Source organism: Centroberyx affinis, unplaced genomic scaffold (assembly GCF_046629955.1).
Source record: "Centroberyx affinis isolate AG114_WGS23_722 - 3 ecotype Tasmania unplaced genomic scaffold, CSIRO-AGI_Caff_v1 ptg002491l_1, whole genome shotgun sequence".
NCBI classification, from domain to species: Eukaryota; Metazoa; Chordata; class Actinopteri; order Beryciformes; family Berycidae; genus Centroberyx; species Centroberyx affinis.
In genome coordinates this window covers 683,890-691,025 of record NW_027280718.1, presented here as the reverse complement: position 1 = coordinate 691,025, position 7,136 = coordinate 683,890, and the positions used below count along the sequence as shown (strand labels likewise).

Genomic DNA, 7,136 nt, shown 5'->3' with positions numbered 1-7,136 from the left:
AGAGGAATAGCCTTTAAAGTAGTAAAGAGGTCCGCCTTCTTGCTGCGTGTGACAGCCAGCATTCTTGCTGCGCCTCACAGTGCTGGCTCCAGTCCAGATGTAATGACACACATATCTGTTTCTAATCCTTTGCAACAGGTTTGTCTAACGTGGAGTCCCCACTCACCTCATGGGTTTCGATACAATCTGGAGTCCATTTGAACATCTACATTTTGGGTTATGTTTGGGTATAGTGCTGATGAATTTGACTGTTGGAAAATAAGCCTTTTAGAGATTATTTATATGTAATCATAACTCAAAACACAGATCTATTTTACTCCAGTGTTTTCAAAAATGACACATGCAAACAAGCATTTTGTTGCTATCAGATGAAAACCTGTTTCCGAAATGCCAACTTTTCAGGAAGGAAAACGGCTTGATGATATCCAGTGGGTTTTGAAAGGGTTTCATAAGCCCAAGAAGAGGTTAGAGGATGGTGTAACAATCAATTTAAGTACAAACACAAAAATCCTCAAAATTGGAGTTATGAGGTTTTCACATGTAGTCTTAGCCTGATATTCATTCTGAATGGCCATTTTGTTACCACTCCACTCACTAGTGACTGATGTATCCGGCCACTCTGATGTTACTTTCAGTGACATTGATACTGGGCGTATTTATGAACTTCACTTACTTCGTATTTACTAAGAACGTCAGTTGTTTTTGACAAAAATGTTGTCTTTGCAAAGACAATATGTTGGTTAAGGGGTGATTTCAACAAATATTATTCGGCCAAAACGGCAATGAAAATCCGTTGCACGAATGGATCAAACTTTAGCTCCGCCAACAAAGGCACTGATTGGCTCGATTGTTTCTCCAAGCGAGAACAAACCCTTGACAAGAGCAATACCAGACTCTCTGAATCGCTCAACAAAATCTGAAAAGTGGGCCAGACTCGATTCAGGAGTCTGGAACCAGGCGAATGTAGTCTAAAACTCATGTTTAGCTGCCAAATACTGTCAGTCCTGGTACTGAAAGTTCTGACAACAAATTTCAGAATGTAAAAACTGTCTTTAATCCATTAAGTCACCATGTAAACAGAGCCAGTACTGGGGCGTCAGTCTGCTATTAAGTACTGGGTCTTCAAGCAAACATGTAATTCACTGTATTTCCATGATGTTGCATGTGTTTGTCATCAACACCAGTCATCGGCTGTGTCTGCTTTTTGATTGCAGTCACTGCTGTTTCATTATAAACACCTGTTCCTGATCTCTGCCAACCAAGATGGCCTTGAGCTGATGCAATGGAGCACTGTCAGAATAATCACAAAGACTGTGGAAATAATAACATCTGCTACGCCAGTATAATGGCTTTCTCATGGCCAAAACCCCTGTGGCAACTTGGTGTGTTATTTTCCAAAATGCTTTGTAATTGCCCTTAATATTTAATGCAATCCCACAGGATCACCTGATCACGTTGAAAAAGTCAATAGATGCGAGTCTCACCTGGGCGCGGAGCTCCTTGACGGTTCGCTCCTGCTGGGACCAGTTCTGGGAGTGCGAGGCGCTCCTGACGCCCCAGTCAGCTATCTGACCCTCCAGCCGCCGGTTGGCCTCCTGCAGCCTGTTCACCTGCTCCAGAAAGCCCTTCAGGCGGGCATTCAGACCCCATATGGTCTGACGGCAGTCCTCCATCATGTCCATGGAGACCTGAGAAGAAGGTTGGTACCCAGCCATATACGCATGACGAGCCAGAGACGCTGCCATTCACTTGCAGTCAAATAAAGCAGGTGGCGGCATCCAAGATGGCCAAAACACACAGGTAGCAACGCAACTGAAAAACTTACAGCGTGTTTCCTGCAGCACACATACGCAGTCACCTTAAGCCTCAACTTTCACAGGCAGGAGTCTGCCACCCATATGCACCAAAAGATCACAGTCCTAGAGGCGTTTACTGGGTAAATGTTTACCCAGTGATACTCACCTGAGGCAACGTGGCCTTCTTTCCAAGAATCTGGCACAGTGTGTGTCTAAGGGTAGTAGTGAGGCAGCAAAAGTCCTCCAGTCCAGTCTTGGTCAGAGTAAGCCGATCCTCCACTCCCTGCAGACAGAGCTCAGCCACATTCCTCTACGCCAAGTTGGTCAACACTTTCTCTTTCCCACTGTGTCCCGGGTCACTGGCAGGCACCTGGGACAGAGCAGATAGAGGAGATAGGCTGCGGTTAGCCTGCGGCTCTCACTCTGTGTGTCAGTCAGTAGCCTTAAGGGTCAGCCATGACAGGGGAATTCCTCCCTGTCATCCCATCTTCCCGCCCCCCAACAACAGCCTTTGGCAGAGGGGAGAGCAGCAGGGTAAGCACTGGACACACTGCTTACATCACCAGCGCTCTGGGGCCCTTTGTACTCTCTGATCCAGGATTACTGAGCCGCTTTCAAACAGGCAGAAACACAAGCTGTGGAGGGAATGTTCAGGGACACACAGCAACAGGACCTGTGTGTGTGTGTGTGTGTGTGTGTGTGTGTGTGTGTGTGTGTTTGAGTGGTGCTCTAATCAGTGTTTACAAATACTATAATTAATGTGAAATCAATGTCTACACACTGGCCACATCACACTTTGTGCAGAGTTACCTATTGCTCAATGACTGAAAATAACTGAGTGTCTGTCTGACAGTCTGGGGCAAAGGTATCATCTTCTAAATGTTCTAGTGTGTCTTGAATATTCTCTTTGCTATGCAGACACACTATGTCTGCTGACCTGCCATAACAATTACAGCCTATTGTTTCAACAGCACTACACTAATGCCTTCAATGTTGTTTTTAAATTTTCATAAGGAACCTGCTTTATCATTCCATCTATCTTACACAGCAGACAATATGGCATCTACACAGACATCAGTATCACCGAAAATATTTGAGGTGTTATGATAAGTTGTATGTTTAGCTAAACTAGGGCGTGGGATTGAAAGAAGCCAGTGAATGTTTAAGGGTATATCTGGTACTGTAAAAAAACATAAAGTTGAAGCCATCCTGACATTATTGTTCCAGTCCTTTTTCTCACTCCATACATTTTTGCTTAGAACGTTTGTCCACTTTCTTTTCAAGCAATAAACTTCCAATAAATTAGCAAATGGCTGGAGATTTGCTCGTTGGATGACTTCCCTGCTGGGTAAACCACTGTAAAACAATAAAAGTCAGGATCTGGGGATTATCAATACAGACTACTAAGCCTGCACTTACATCTGTTACAATCATTGTACAAATATTGTGCCTGTCTGGACTTTTATTCTTTTTTGCAGAGAAACAATAACAAAGTAGAGAAGAGCAGCCAGCTGACTTTCTCATGTGGTTTTGCTGACAGATTGTCAGGGTTGTGGTTTTCATCCATCAGTACGGTCAGAGAGAGAGAGAGAGAGAGAGAGAGAGAGAGAGAGAGAGAGAGAGAGAGAGAGAGAGAGATAATCATTTACTGCTGTTAGCTATTATTGTTATAATTGTTATTGTTTATTTATTATCCTTCCTACTTTCACTACTGCTATCAATTATTATTATTGTTCCTATTTGATGTACTGTCATTTAAATGCTTTAGCAACACATATAAATGCTAATGAGAGCTAGAGAGAGAGAGAGAGAGAGAGAGAGAGAGAGAGAGAGAGAGAGAGAGAGAGATATGAATGTTCTTCCTTGGAATGATTCTGTCTTATTTAGTAATGTATTCACTATTCACTCTGTTGTTTGATTAATTGTGTTATTTTTTGGTTCATTGTTCTTCGACGCTTGTTCTTCGACGCTAACCCAATAAAGCATGTTGAATTGAATTGAACTGAATCGAGAGAGAGAGAGAGAGAGAGAGAGAGAGAGAGTGTTTGATAAATTTGTTGACTATTTTTGTTGTATTTACTCATTTAATGACACATCAATTGTATTATTGTTTATTTGATTGATTCCTGTCATTTGAATTTGTTAACTTTGCTTTGGCAATAAGTACTTCCGTATATCATGCCAATAAAGCACCTTGAATTGAACTGAATTGAGAGGGAGAGCGAGAGCGAGAGAGAGAGAGAGAGAGAGAGAGAGAGAGAGAGAGAGAGAGAGAGAGAGAGAGTTAAGGACAGGGCAATAAATGGGAAGAGGGAAAAATGCCATACTAACTCGATAAATGTGTAAAACGGAGACACACCTACACACACACACACACACACACACACACACATACACACACATACACAACACACAAAGACACAAAGCATGCTAACAGAGAACAAAACACACAGGGCCACACAGAAGTGCTGGGACACTCACCATCATCTGCACTCCCACGCCCACTCAGCAAGGTGGCCTCTTCTTGGCAGGAGGGTGTTGATGATGGCGGCGATTAATAACGCCGTTAGATAAAATCCTGGAAAAACAATACCTGTCTGGGCGTTGCAGGCGGCTCTGTCCTGAGTGTCTGAGACAGACGATTCCTGCTGTGACTGCAAACAGAGAATGCAACCGAGCCTGTTTTCAGCCTGTCGCGTTGCTCCCGCACGACATTCGCAGGAGTGTCGGGGGATTAGCTGAGGTTTAGAAGGCAAGGCAGGTAGTGACTTGTTTGTCACAGTCTGACAGCAGAGATGGACACTGTAATTAGCTGATTCTGCAGGTCAGTTAAGATTACATCTAGATATCATGACTGTCAGGCCGTCTTCTCTAGGATAGAATCACTATCTTGGCCCTTGCAACCCCTCATATGTTTCAGAAGCAGTGAAGGGAATGAGAACAAAACAAGCGGACTCCAGATTATGGGTTTAGCACTTGTGCCTGACCTGTGTGACTTTGCATTCCTTTACCCCTGGTCTCTGCAAGGGTGGGCGCTAAGGAGCTCTTTGATCATTCCTCACGTGATCCCTTCACAATTCTTTTTTTTTTTTTGTGTGTGTGCGGAACCCTTTTCCTCAAGGCGTTTCACAGGAAAACACAACTGTTTGAAATGAACACAATAGCTTTGAGGCGCTCTGTAACACTTATGGCACCAAAATCATGCCAGGAGGGTTTTTGTCTGTACATGATATCATTACGCAAGCCGCTTGAGCCCTGGTTTGTAAAGTATTGTGGTTGAAATCCAAAACCGCAGAAGGGATTATCTTCGAATAAACTCGTTACCAGGTTCTGCTGTAGGGACTATGTTCAGCTAAAGCAAAGTCTCATGTGCTTTTAGTTGCAGTGAAACAATTACTGTACTGTTGAAGAGACAGAAAACCACAATAACTGTAAGTCCTCAGAACACCACAATAGTCAATCCGTGACCTTCAGGACTTGTCCATGCCTGTCCTGTGGCTATTTGCTCGAGCACTCAAGCACAATGGTATTCATTCATGCTTGACGTTCACAATCATCTTACCATTTGGATTTAGATCAACAAAATAAATGCACTCCTGGTGTCTCGGCATGCGGTATTTAGGAAAAGGGCTTGAGGCTTTTTTTTTTTATAACACAACAATTGAAGCCAGAACTGAATTTCTGGTCATTTCAAAAGAGCGTTCAGTTGGTCACGGTTAGAACAGGGGGTTCAACGGATTTGAACCCTATCTTCATGTCACTTTTGAGCCATGCAGTACAGAGAAACACCACAATAATCCTTCGCCTCATCCTAATCTCATGTGAATGATCTTCTGACAGACAAAAAACAGTCAGTATCTGAGCCAGTATCTGTACATTTTCAGCAGATGACTTTCCCCAGCCTTGTCTTTTTGATTATATCAACTGAACCCTCCACACTTTAGACTTCAGTGCTAATCATGCCAGGATAAACCGGTAGGGGACCAACAATTTTTCATTCCAGACATTTTCACAATTCACGGTCCAGAAAACAAATGTGATGTGAGGTGTTCATTGTGCTTAAGAAATGTATTTCAAGTATAAACTGATGTGAACAACCCAATTCCTGTGACAGAGATGTTAGGGTGGTTTCTCCTGACTGACTGGGAAAATCTGTTGAACGTTACACCACATACAGACGAGAATTCATTAGATGACAACGTGCCATTAATGTCCCTTGTAAATTCTGCTCCATGTCATCCAACTATTGTTCTTGTACAATGCCTGAACACATAAACAAAAAGCATACATTATTTAGACTTTGATCTACGCAGTTTATGGCTGACAGCATTTGGCAGGAAAGTGTTTGAGTGTTTCCCTAAGGCTATAAAAGAGTGAATTAATAGCAAAAAAATAGCAAAACTATGAAATAACACAAATGGAATTATGCAGTCACCAAAAAAAGTGTTAAACAAATCAAAATTATCTTATATTTTTGATTCTTTAAAGTAGCCGCCCTTTGCCTTGATGGAAAGGCAAAGGCTTTGGAAAGAAATTCATAAATAGGCATCAACTTCACTATTTATATTTGTCTAAAAAAAAAAAGCATTTTTAAGCATATAAGCCTTCAGATCAAAATGGCTTTAAGATAATGAAAAACATAATGCATTCAATCAGGTGTGTCCAAACCTTTGACTGGTAGTGTATATGTACAAAGAAAGTATATACCTTCAAAATGACAGAGGTAGAGTGCTGTGACAGGGCCTGAAAAACTATTATCCCCGTCATAATCTGCTTTGACATGGTATTCTGCAAAGCACCTCAGGGTTTCAGAGTACTTGTTTTTCACTAAAAACAATTACACTAGGAGTGCCACACTTAGCTGTCATTCACCATTGCACAGAAAAAGGATGGGCACATACTTAGAAAAGCCAACAAGTCGGGGCAATGGGTCGCCAGAGAGGCTGGTGGAAGGGGTGAGGGCGTGTGTGTGTGTGTGTGTGGTAGGGTGTTTGGGTTTGTTTAACATGATAAACCTCAATTACAGTTTCATGGTGGCAAACATTTGCCTTGTTGAAGTTTTTTTTACACCAAAGCCCTACAAGGTCTATCAACCTGACCTGAGAAGGGGGGGGGGGGGTTATGAATGATACAGGTTATGAATGAGGATAAGACTAGTGGATGACTTCTCCGTTTGCCTTTGGGTGCATTTTGGTTAATCTGACAGGACTCCAGTCAATTAGAAAGCAAAGCTCACAGAAAAGAGTGGTTAAATGCCACAATTACTGTACAGTGAATACAGCCAGTGAAACCTAGTTCAGTCACAGTGTCCTAAATCTCACAGTTTAGCAAACTGAAATG

At 42.4% G+C, this 7,136-nt stretch overlaps 1 long non-coding RNA gene across 1 annotated transcript; it reads right to left on the bottom strand.

Moving 5' to 3' along the window:
* Positions 1 to 1,516: 1,516 nt before the first annotated feature.
* Positions 1,517 to 4,433, bottom strand: LOC139656528 (uncharacterized). Its single transcript, XR_011696100.1, has 3 exons — positions 4,278 to 4,433; positions 1,963 to 2,166; positions 1,517 to 1,688 (listed from the first exon to the last, which is right to left on the bottom strand). It is a non-coding gene; the product is annotated as an uncharacterized lncRNA (long non-coding RNA).
* Between the last annotated feature and the right edge of the window lie 2,703 nt (positions 4,434 to 7,136).